This window comes from Alligator sinensis, unplaced genomic scaffold (assembly GCF_000455745.1).
Source record: "Alligator sinensis unplaced genomic scaffold, ASM45574v1 scaffold165_2, whole genome shotgun sequence".
Lineage (NCBI taxonomy): Eukaryota > Metazoa > Chordata > Crocodylia > Alligatoridae > Alligator > Alligator sinensis.
The window spans coordinates 688,675-701,858 of record NW_005841965.1 but is presented as its reverse complement, the minus strand read 5'-3'; the positions used below and the strand labels follow the sequence as shown (position 1 = coordinate 701,858).

At 40.9% G+C, this 13,184-nt stretch overlaps 1 long non-coding RNA gene across 1 annotated transcript in view; it reads left to right on the top strand.

Moving 5' to 3' along the window:
* The window catches only part of LOC102382869, a 172,035-nt gene that overhangs the window by 118,785 nt on the left and 40,066 nt on the right, over positions 1 to 13,184 (top strand). The window contains exons 4-5 of the long non-coding RNA XR_323458.2: positions 8,502 to 8,634; positions 10,902 to 11,081. This is a non-coding gene — a long non-coding RNA (uncharacterized LOC102382869). The remainder of the gene's footprint in view (positions 1 to 8,501; positions 8,635 to 10,901; positions 11,082 to 13,184) is intronic.

The window sequence follows — 13,184 nt, the reverse complement described above, 5'->3', positions numbered from 1 at the left end:
AATGGCATCCTTCTCCTGGGTAAGCGCACAGAGCATGGTCTTGTCATCACAAACACCATCTTCAGACAAAGTGAGAAGTACTGCTGGAGAGATCACCATCATGTCAGATCTATTATGAACATCTGACTTGCTCCGAACTACTGAAAACAGCCAAATCAATGTGAAGGAGTCAACACCAAATCTCTTCAAGACCCAGAGGTCTGTATAGATCTCCTACAGTGTCTCCATGAAAATCTCTCTGCTCTCTCTACAAACAAAGGCAACATGGGGAACTCTGGAAGGGGTTTTAAACCACCACTCATATGGCCTATGCCAATTCCATTGGCTATACCACCCATCGACACTAAGACTGGTTTGATGACATAAAAATTAGATGCAAGCCCTTCTAGACTGAGAGAGAAGGGCTCACTCTGCTTGGTAAGATGGCACCTCATCTCAGCAGAAGAAGCCTCAAAATCAAAGCTCAAAGGAGGATCTAAGAAATCAAAACTCTGAGATCCAGCTCTATACCAATAAACATGACATGCATAGCTGTTTCCAGGCAATGAAAGCCATCTATGGCCCAGCTTCCTGTGGTCCTACTTTCTTATGACCTCAGAATGGCTCAACACTCCTCAAAACAATTGATCTATCGACATTAAATTAAAAGAACACCTTGAGGCACTGCTGAACTGTGATTCAATTGTGGTGGATACAACCATCGAGTCCATCTCCCAACCTTCCTATCCTAGAAATCTGGCATGCCATCAAGAAAAGCAAGAACAGCAAGGCTATTGGACTGGATGGCATACCTGCTGAAATCTACAAGGCTGGTGGCAATGAACTGGTACTGAGACTCCACAAATTTACTCCACACATTTGGAGCAACATAGAGATCCCTGGGGACCTGAGGAATGCCAACATCTTGATTATCTTCAAGGAAGGAATTAAGGTAGGGAAAAACTCTGTGTGTGGGAACTATCAAGGTATCATCTTCTTTCCCATAGCAGGGAAAACCCTTGCCTGCATCCTCCTGAACCATCTTCTACCTCTTGCTGAGGAAGTCCTGCTGGAATCTCTGTGTGATTTCAGACATGGAGCAACCAACATGGTCTTTGTTGCCTGCCAGGTCCAAGAAAAGTGTTAGGAGTAATATCAGGACTTGTATATGACTTCACTAACTCCTTTGATACCATCAGCTATGAATTCTTGTGGAAAGTTCTGGCCAGATTTGGATGTCTGGAGAAGTATTTCAGGGTTCTGAGGCTTCTCCATGACCAGATGAGTGCAACCATTCTATGTAGTGGATCAGAGACCAGAAACATTTGACATCCAAACTGAGGTCAAGCAAGAATGTGTCATAGCCCCAACTCTTTTCTATTTTTTTAACAGTCATCTTGCTTTTCATTAAAGACTGCTTTCTTTCTAGAATAGACGAAGAATACCAAATGAATGCAGGGCTCTTCAATCTGGGACATTTTTAGTCAAAGACCAAAGTACTCAAAACAGTCCTTGACCTTCAATACACCAATGAGTGCACCCTCCTTGTGCACACTGAGGAAAACCTCCAGACCATGCTGGATGTTTTCAGAGAAGCCTACTGAACTTTGGGTCTCTCTCTCAAAATCAAGAAGACTGGAGGGCTCTATCCGCCTGCCCCCAGGCCAAGAATGTGGCCCTCCTTCCCAAATTACCATTGTGGAAAAGGCCCTGCAGGTAGTTGAACACTTCTCCTACCTTGGTAGCCACCTCTCTCACAGATTGAACATTGAGGAGGAGATCCAGCACAGGATCTGGTGTGGAAGTGCCTCCTTTGGGAAATTACATTGGCATATCTTTAATCATTGTCATCTCTGGAAAGACACCAAGATCTAGGTCTTGGTGCAGTCATCATCTCACCCCATCATTTCACCCAATCCTCTTTCTCTATGGATGTGAAACATGGGTGCCCTACTGTCATAATTTCAAGAGCCTGGAGTGGTATCACCAATGATGCATCCAGAAAATCCTCCATGTCAAGATGGAAGATCACTATGCAAACACCAACATCCTTGCTAAACCAGTATTAACAGCACTGAGTCAGTGGTCCTCAAGCACCAGTAGACCAGACATTGTATGTGGATGCCCAACTCTTGACTACCAAAACAGTGCTCTATTGCCAGCTTAGTAACAGCCTGAGATCTTGTGGTGACCACAGGAAATGCTACAAGGACACTTTGAAGGTATGCCTCAAGAAAATGGCTGCCAAAATCATGTGCTGGGAGGAGCTGCTTGCCAACTGACTCCAGTGGCACTACAACATCAATCAAGCTGCATCCGATTTCAAGGTAGTGTCTTGCCCTCAAAGCAAAGAAGAGAGAATGGAGGAAGGAAAAGAAGAGAATTCCTAGCCTATGGCTTACTCTCTCCTATGGAAAGACCTGCAACTTCTGCAATTGTGTCTGTGGCTCAAAGATTAGACTCTTAATAAATCAGATTCTATTCTATTAGGCGCATATGTGGACTTGGCTGTTTAAATACTATCCTAGTCCATCCTGTTGAAGTCACAGAAAAAGTGTTAATGTAAAGGTGGGTAGGTTCTCCTCCTCTCTGCTTTTTTTGACCCAGTCTTAAGGCTAAGGTAAGTGTTATACGCAAGTAGATACGTTAATAGATTTTCAGGAATTTGAACAAGGTGGAATAAAATCACACTTTGATACCTAAATCTACTCCTAAACACCAGGGATTTGACATAGACAGTGACTTTATGGTCTATTATAATCTTCCTGTTACTCCCTAACCTTTAATTCACAGATGATAATGATTCCACTTAAGTTTTTGTTCCATCTAGTATTTAGCTCAGCTATGTCTGCTTCTATCTCAGAGGCTTGAGGAAGGATACCATGATACCCAAAAGCTTGCCAATACCAACCAGACAGTTTCTCCAATAAAAGATATCACCCACAAGAATTTTTGCTTCTCACATCTCTTGGACTATCATAGCAAAATCACCTCAACACTACTAAATCTACTTAGATACTCAATAAATGGAATAGGATCTGGCCCCGAATTATTGTGGTTCTAGTTGCAATGATGTTCTGAAACTAAGAAGGGATTTTCTCTCTGGATGGGACAGGACATCTCTAGCAGGATTTTTTTTTTTATTTTCCCCACAGCTACCTCTAGGACATAAGATAAGATTAATATTTTGTTACAGTTCACTGTATATATCCAGGGTAAATATACTAGGTAGCTGAGTCAGCTGTTAAGTTAAATTGTCCCAAGGGGCAAGAAAATAGCTGTCATTGACTTATAGTGGCTTTGGATGGAAGGTGCTAAAAGACTTGCACATCATGGATCAACAATCATCAGGACACTGTTCAAGGAATGTGGCTTGTGTAAAATGTAAGCTGAACTCCTGTCTAAGTTTTATGCTTAGGTGGCTTGTGTGATGTTTACCAATTCCCTCACAAAACTCAATTAAAATGCCCTGTTTCATATTGGGACATAGAAAAGTAGAACTAGAAGGAGTCTAATTTGTATGCTACTCTGGAAGTTTCATGCTATGCATGCCAAATATTTGGATAGTCTCTCTAAATGGGTAAATGCCTGGAAGACTTCTGATTTCAATAATACAAGAGCATTTAATTTACTATAATGACGAGAACTGGACGTTACTGTCTTGAAATAGTCATTTTCAATCCTCATTCTGTGCTACAATGGTGCAGATAGTGAACTCCACTCATCTAACAGAACCCTACAGATTTATGTAGTTACTATATACATTTGAATCCTCTGGTTTTGCCATTTTTTGCTCACGCAAGTGACTTTTCCTATGATTGTAACGCTACATAAAATATTAGAAAACCACAAGTCAGGGCTCCAGCATCATGAGACTTCATAAAAACAATATGTTTTGGATCTTTTTTTATTGGTCTCCTGGATTTTGAATCTTTAGGTTTGCTTCTTTGTAACCAACAGGGCTAGAAACATTCTTCAAAAGGAAAACTGGAGTTTTCATTTATTCTATGTATTTTGGTGCATTCAGAAAACTACCAGATGTCCTGAGACTCAGGGTCAAATTGGGATTTGGCAGACTGGATTGCTTCATGCCAACAAGCTCATTTAATCAACTGTTAAGCATTATAAAACACTGGAGACCATTGCTAGATGTCTTTGTCTCCTAATCCTACCTTCTAGCATAAACTGGGTCCCACAGTACTGGAAAGGTTCTGGTTTCCCCTGCTCAGCGCAGCCTGCAGAACTGATGACTGTAGCTAGAAAGATTATGTACTGGTGCATGTGGCTAGATAGAAGTCTCTTCAATTAGTTGAAACTCAAAAAGGAATCCTATAAAAAGTGGAAATTTAGTCATAGTATGCTAGGATCAGAATTACATGAATGGACTAGAAAAGTGGTTCGAAATCAATCAGATGACATTCCAAAAGGAGAAGTGCAAAGTCCTGCACTTGGGATCAAATAATTTCATGCACAAATACAGACTGGAGAATGATTTCCTGGGCTGCAATGCTGCAGAGAAGGACCTGGAAGTTACAATAGACCATAACGTGAATATGAGCCAATGTGATGCAGTTGTTGCTAAAATAACCCAACAGCATCCTGTGTTGTATTAACAAGAGTGTCACTTGAAATCAAGGGAACTGATTCTTCTGCTCTATTCAGCACTGGTGAGGCCTCGCTGGGAATACTGTGTCCAGTTTTCACCCCACACTTCAAGGAAGATGTGGATGGACTGGAAAGAGTCCATTGCAGAAAAGAAGAATTATTAGGGAGCTGGGAAACAAGACTTTTAAGGAAAGACTGAAAGAACTAGGGTTTTTCAGTCTGGAAAAGAGAAGACTGAGGGTTGTTTAGATAAATCTTAAAATACCTGAAGGGTAATTACAGGAAGGATGGCGATTAGCTTTTCTCCATGGCTGTTGGGGATAGAATTAAGAACTACGACCTGAAGCTATAGCAGGGGAAATTTAGGTTGGTGATTAGGAAGAAGTTTCTGACTATGAGGGTGGCCAAGTATTGGAACAAGCTATGTAGAGAAGTTCTCTGGTCTCAATCCCTTACCTGGAGTCCTCCTGGGGCAGCAGCAGTGACAATTCAGCCACACAGAGCCTGGATGGGACAATCCTACAGTGTGCGAGAGGGGCACACTGAGCACACCCAGAGAGGTGATATGATAGAGCCCATGAGGGGCAGTCCCAGAGCTCCTGGGGAAGCTCAGCAACCCGAGAGAGGGAAGAGATAAGGCCCTGAAACACAGACAAGAAGCAGGGAACCCCGAAGCTCCATTCAGTCAGTGACGGTATTTAGAGAGCTCAGCAATAGCAAAAAGGGCAGAGGCTGAGAAGGCCAAAGCCTGATACATGAGCAATGGCAGGCTCACTTTGAGATCCTCAGGCAGCCTCCCTCCTTTCCACTGGGAGACACTGGGAGGACATCCACTATTGGATGTCCTTTCCAATAACATCAAAGGCATGACAGGCAGTGGTGACACATAGGGGATGCAAGAGGATACACGTGCACCCTCTGAGAGCACTGGGCACCCTCTTACAGCAGTGTTCTCTGCTTAGGCAATGGGCGGGGCGGGGGCAGATGAGAGCACTGGTGCCCATCCTGAGAGCGCTGGCTGGGGAGTGGGGGCTCCAGGAGAAGCAATCCCTGTGGTCCCTTGTCAGTCAGCACACTTGGCTTAGGGTGCCCCCCCAGTTGGCACAATTGGCCACAGGGGAACTTGGCCCCCCACCCCTCTCCAGTCGCTAACTGCCCCCCAACTCAGGAGGCACCAATCGCCCATGGTAACAGGCAAGTGAGGAATAAGAGCCCACTAGAGTTAGAGCCAGGCAGGAATTGCATGGCCCCCAGAGGACATCATGGCCACCCCTGGGACCCAGACCTGTCACAAATATCCACAGACAATCAAAATTATAAAATAAATCAATTGTATAAAAAGTAATATTTACCTAGGTTAAAACCTAGGTTTTCCTTTTGCAGTACTTGCTGTTGCAGAATTTGTCGGCCATGTTGCTATCAGAAATCTTTGTAAACTGGTAAAAAAATATAATGTGATTTCCTATTGTGGATGGAAAGTATGACTTCTGCAAAATCAGAATTTTTCACAAAAACATTGTTATATTTTCCCTTTTTCAGTTTGCTGTTGGGGAAAAATACAAAGCTAAATATTTCTTTTTCTGTGTAAATTCAACCCAAACCCAAACATTGATGTTTGTTAAACTGTCTTTTAAAAACTCTAAATGTTTTCACAGACGTAGGGTCAGAAGGGACCTTGCAGATCTTCTAGTCTGACCCCCTGCCCTGGGCAGGAGAGAGAACTGGGCTCAAATGACCCAGTTATAAATATTAAAATGTGTGTTTTTAGGTCAGCTTGACACCAAGCAGTCTACCTTTAGTTATCACAAGTGTCTCATGAAATCTGTTAACATCAAACTAGCCAAAGCATTTTGATGTTTCCAAATTTAAATTTTCAGTCTGAGTTAGTTTGACCTGAGCCCAAACAGTACATCTAGTTAAACCAAACATGGTGTCTATTTCAGTGTTTGACATCAGTGTGTATACCTTTCAGTTATCACAAATATCTCATGGGAAATACTGTTAACATCAAAGTGACTAAAACATTTAGACATTGCTAAATTTATTTTTTTTAATTCTCTACTATGTTAAGAATACCGATATTTCAAGTTTTTTACTGATTCAGATGAAAACAGATGCCAAAATATTAGATACTCCTGCATGATAGAAATTCTCATTTTCACTCAGTGATAACATTAACAGCTTGTTAGACACAAAAAATGTAATGGCATGGTTTGTAGTTGATACAGTGAATGGAAACTGCTATAATTTATACAAAATAGACTTCAAGAGAAGAGGGGACTTTTAGGAGCATTATCAAATGTGTATTTTTAAAAATGAAATACTCATCCATAAGAAAGAACAGATGGAGGAAGGTAAGAACTGCAACTTCTGGTGGTTGTGTCCTTGGATTTAAAATCTGATTCTAAGTACAGTACAGATTCATAGATGTAGGGTCGGAAGGAACCTAAGTAAATCATCAAGTCCAACCCCCTGCCCTGGGCAGGGGAAAATACTGGGCTCATATGACCCCAGATAGGTAATTTTCCAGCCTCCTCTTAAAGACCCCCAAGGTAGGAGCCAGCACCACTTCCCGTGGAAGTTGGTACCAAATCCTAGCTGCCCTGACTGTGAAACAGTCCAGCCTGAACCTACTCTCAAACAACTTATGGCCATTATTCCTTGTTACTCTGGGAGGTGCTCGGGTGAATAGGGTCTCTCCCATTCCCCACTGGTCCCCCCTAGTAAGTTTGTAGATGACCACCAGGTCCACTCTCAGCCTTCTCTTGTGAAGGCTGAACAGGTTCAGGTTCTGTAGCCTCTCCTCGTAGGGTCTGCCCTGCTGCCCCCTGATCATGCAAGTGGCCCTCCTTTGGACCCTCTTGATGCTGGCCACATCTCTCCTAAAGTGCGGCACCCAGAACTGGACGCAGTACTCCAACTATGGCCTGACCAGTGTCACATAGAGGGGGAGGATCATCTCCTTGGCCCTGCTCTCGATGCATCTGTGGATGCATGACAAGTTGTGGTTAGCCTTACTGACTGCGTCCTCACATTGGCGGCCCATGTTCATTTTGGAATTGATAATGACTCTAAGATCTCTTTCTGCCACCGTGCTTTCAAGAAGGGAATTCCCCAGCCTATAGGTATGCTGCTGGTTCTTACTGCCCAAGTGCAGTACCTTGCACTTGTCAGTATTGAATCCCATCCTAGTCTCATTCGCCCACCCCTGTAACCTGTCCAGGTCCAGCTGTATCCTGTCCCTCCCTTCTAGCATGCCCACCTCACCCCAGATCTTGGTGTCATCAGCGAATGAACAGGGTGCTTTTCACCTCCTTGTCCAAGTCGCTAATAAAGATTAAACAGTGCGGGCCCAAGGACCAAGCCCTGGGGGACCCCACTGCCCACGTCCCTCCAGGTCAAATATGACCCATCCACCACCACTCTCTGGGTTCAGTCTCTCAGCCAGTTTGTGACCCATCTGACTGTATAGGCATCAATGCCACAGTTGCCTAGCTTTTTAATGAGAATGGAGTGGGAAACAGTGTCAAAGGCCTTCCTGAAGTCCAGAAAGACTATGTCCACCGCGATACCTATGTCCAATGATTTTGTGACATGATCATAGAAGGCAATCAGGTTCGTCTGACAGGACCTGCCCCTAATAAACCCATGCTGGTTGCCCCTGAGCATCGTCCCCCCTTCCAGTCCTTCCCAGATGTGCTCCTGTATAATCTTGCATACTGGTTAACAAGTACAATTTGATTACTCTATTTATACATAGGAAGGAAAAAAAGTAAAAATGGCAGAAGTCAGAAAAAGAATGGGTCACAGACAATGATTTGCACACATGGGTCTTGTTAGATCAGATGGTTGGTTTGTTTGTTTGTTTCTTGACTAGCATATTTCTTTCCCACCCCTTTTTTTTCATTCCTTTTTAGAGTTCAATGTCAGTCATACAAGAGGAGTTGGCGATGGATTGACAAAACACAACTCTGCATGAACAGAATGAGGGCATGCATCAGATTGGATTGAGGAGGCTGTTCCAGTCCTAGTGAGGCATGATAATAAAAGGTAAAAATTCATGGCTACATGAAGGACATTAAGGAATCAACAAAGACAATGGAGTGAGCAGAGCAAAGGGTCTGAGGAGGTTTTATGCTTCAGACATGTCTTAGCTGTTAAGCTGAATTAATATGATATAAGGCTTGGGACATCACAGGGCACAGCCAGACTTTTTTTGGCTGTAGCAGTCCACAGAACCCCTAGATGGCCCTTACTATTCCAGGAGCTGAGTGTTCTTCTGACAACCCTCAAGATGAAGTGGAGAGAGGGATATAAAAGCATTGAGCCTGTAGGCTGGTCAGATTAGGGAAGCCCTTGTATTTTAAAGTAAGCAAGCTAAGAAACGGATCTGATGGCTTAGAAAAGGGCAATGTATGGCAGGGGAGCAGGTCTTTTTGGTTTCTTCCCCACCAAATGAAATGTTGACTGCTTCATATTTAAAATTCTCTACTCAGTTGTACTGTGAGTTCCAGACCTCTTTGTCAGTGTTGTGGTAAGAGGCATTCCTTATACTTCTTATGAAACACTTTCTAACTCAAAACATTTTTTTTCAAAGGCAGCTTGTATTTTGTAATATGTCTAGATGTAATGAGGGCCAGAATTTTGTGGTTTGACAACTTCATGGAAAAAAAGAATTCCCGTCCCCACCCCCTGTAGTGATAGAAGTTACCATTTAAAGATGTTCGCTAACTAGAGTGAAGAAGCTTGTAATTAGGAGATGGCCCTTCAGTTAAATAACTAACTACTTAGAAAGAAAAAGCATCTTCAGGAGTTTCCTACTGCTCCACAAATAAGGCTTGTTGTTTAGTTCTTCCCATTTGTGTATGCTTGTGTTTATTAAACCCGGTGATCACTACACTCACCCCACTCCACAACAGAAGATACAATCAGAACTGACTCAAGCACCAATTACTTAGCAAGCAATACATTAACATGAAATTGCTCCTCACAGACTAATAAATAAAATAAAATGGCAGTCATCCCAAATGCTGAGTCAAGTATTCCACATAGCTCAGCCTGCTAAATACTGCCACTTCCTTATTGCCAAGGAGTATCATCCCTATGTCTGGAGATAGTCAAATGATTTACTGTGAATAATTTTTCTGTTTACAGTAACCTTTCTCCCTGTTCATAGATTGTTCAAAACTCAGAATTTTCCGTCCCATGGAAAATTCCAATATTTTGTCTTTTTTTTCACTAAATCAGGAAACAATTAAAATATGAACATTTTTCAAAGCATGAAAAGTTATTAAACTATTTATTCAAGAAAGGACAAGCCATTTCACTTCAAGTTGAGTTGGCTTAAAACATTCAGTGACCAAACAAACTGACATAGTGTGTTATGGGATTTGTGATGCCCTATAAATTCATGCAATACATTCCAACCAGATTTAGGTAACATATACTTTAAGCTTTCAAAACCCCAGGCAAGGGTGCTCTAAATTGAATGACTCAATTAAGTGGGGGTCAGAGGGCTAAAAATAGCCCCTGGTTCTGGGGTGGTAGAGAGGAAATCCCCACCCTGAGGACCTTCTTAGCCCCCCTAATCCCAGCTAACCCTCCTGGATCCCACCAAGCCCTCCCAGCAGTCCCCCTGATCCCCACAATCCCTGCTGCCAACCCCTCTTCCTCCCTGATCCCTCTTATCCCACCCCCAGCCTACTTACCCCACTGATTTCCCCCAAGGCCCCCCCACTAACTCCCCATCTCAAATTACCTTAGATTAAGTAGCCATTTTTAACTCTGTCTAACCTCCACCTAAACTCCATGAATGTCTGTATGTACCATAAATGTAGGTCTATCTTTGGAGAGGACCAGAAAGCCTCAAATTATGTGATAGCAGGTTTTGGCTTAGTGTATCATAAATAACTAAAACAATTTATGGATGAGCAAAAGAATTCTATTTAAGGATAAGTGAATCCCGTTTAGTTTTATGGATAAACTAAGCAGTTTAAAAACAGGGAAATATGACTAATCTTTACTAAGCATCATAGAAATTTTTTAAGTATTTAATCCTTTTTTAAAAGAAAACTATTCAGGGAGTTGTCCTTATGCATGCAAATCGGTTACTTTCAAGACACTTAAAAATGAATTAAATCTTGCTCCTTTGCTCCACTCAAAGGTTAGCTCGTATCTCCTCTTCAGAATTACACTGTGCAAGCCATTTGGTATTTATTTAACAGGAGAAGATGTTAGCATCCTATATGACAACAACATTTCAATATTTCATTAAAATCATTACAGACAAAAATGTAAATCTAGTCTTTTGGCACTAGGTCACAACCTCGCTTCACCAACACATGTTGAAGTTCTGGTGGTGATGTCATCTTGAACTGGAAAGCTGCTTCCTCCCCATGCTGCTTCTTTTGTTCTTTGATGTCGTTGATAGTTCTCTGATTGCTGCCTGCTTGGAGACATAAACTAGAAGAGCTATGATTCATGATGTCAAGTTGAGGGTAAGAGGAAAGATACAGAAATGGTTTGTGCTATTCGGAGGGGTTCTGTAACCTTCTCTTCCATAACTTCATGGAAGGAGAAAAAACACACTTCTTTGTCATTCTTGGCTAGATTCTAAATTAGATATTGTGTTCCTCTCTTTGTCTCAGCACATTTGTTCATTTGTGTTACATCTACATCTTGTATATAGTCTATTAATGTGTAAACACCAAGCCTTTAATTTCCTTTCTTTTTTTCATGAATATAGCTTCTCAGACCATCTTCAGAGGTTTAATTTTTTCTTCGCTCCATTTTCTAGGATATGTGTTTCCTACAGAGTAATAGGAGTCAAAATGTTTTCATATTTGTCTAAATAATATAGCTCCTTTATATAAAGTCTTTTAGTTCTCAAAATAGTCTTTTAAACTCATTTAATTCTTTAAAAGAGTTCTTTAAACTTACATGGTCTTTTCTTTTAACAGCCTTTGGATGGGTTCTTTTGTTCTGTTTCATTGAGAAGTCACTTAAGAGTGCCAGAAAAATAATTTTCCAATTAATATAACTTACTTTTTTATTTTTAATTGTTTCTTACATCAGTAATAAACTGCAGCATGAAAGTATTTTGTATTATGCATGAAGAATATAGCAACGTTTCAAGAGTTACTGGATAAAGACTTCTATTCAGCATCACAAGAGTCTTGTCATTTCAGGTATTTAAGGAAGCACCAAAGCTGAAATGAAATATAAATTATGTGCCAAAAATGATCATCTTCTGTAGAGCTAACAGCATTCTCTTAAAGTACAATAAAAATACTTACATTAAGAAACACCTTTTCAGTAGGTTTAAACCAGAGGCTCTTACTTGCAAAGAGTGGTGAGCAGAATGACCTAGCTTATGGCTTTGACAATATATGCCTATATTCTTTTGGGTCTTAAATTGAATATCTTTATTTATCATGAAAGTCAGGGCTCTTATGAAGAAGTAAATATTTTATGTTTTCCTGACATAAGAATCTTATACAAATGATCTTGTGTTCAAGTAGTATCTTACACAAGTGATCTTGTTCTTTAATGAAACTTTCTTGCAGCTGCTCAACTATTGACCAAATTGTTACTAGACTTAAAATCCACCATTGTTAATAGGCTTAAAACTTGTAATTAAACTTCAACTATTTTTTACACAAAGTCCAATAATCAATTCTTATAAGTGTTTCAAAATGTAGCATAACATGAAATAGAATAACACAGACTATTAAAGTGAGATAAAAGTTACAAAAGTTGATTTTTGCAGTGTTTACAAACACATTTAGGTATATGTCCAGCAGTGCTAGCTTGTTTGAGAAATAAGACACATCCTAAGGGGAAAGAAAGCAGAAATTTCCTGGAATATCATTAATTGTACATAAGGCAAGGATTTTTGTGGCTGACATCTTTTATTGAACCAACTTCATGGTAGGGATAAAGTTAGACAAGCTTTAAATACAAACATTTTTCATGATGTCTGAAGAAAGAAGCAAGCACAATGACAGTTTAAACTTGTGGGCATCTTTACATGTGTTTCAGGGTCGGGGGGTGCTTTAATTAGAGTGGCTTTTGGGAGCACATTGGGCACATATATAGGTTTCCTGTGGGTAGAGCTGTGAGACTGAAGAAAGGAGAAATTCCCAGGAGTAGCCAACAAACAATTAATAGATAAAAAGACTGATGGGAAATTAAGACTTATCAAAAAAGGAGGAGGGTCTTTATCATGTAGCATGGAAGAAGAATTTCAGAAATCAGGTAGATTATAGCATACTATAGGTTAGGTGAAGAAAATGGTTTCTCAGTTTTTCTCAAGGTCTCCTGCCTAGTTTTGTTAAACATCTTATTCAATAAAATAAGCATTCAGAATCATAATCAAGTGATGTCATATTTTCCAATGGTATATACAGTTTTAAGTTGTAGGCGTCTCTTAAACTCCATTACAGACACAGACAAGTTTACAACAGCCTAACATTATGGGGGAAAAAATGAATATTGAGGTTTCCTCCCACCTACAAGGCTCACGTGTTTTTTCAACAAAAACAAACACAAAAAAGACAAAGGAGAAGACTCAGGACCATAGGATGTCACTGTCTCCCAGT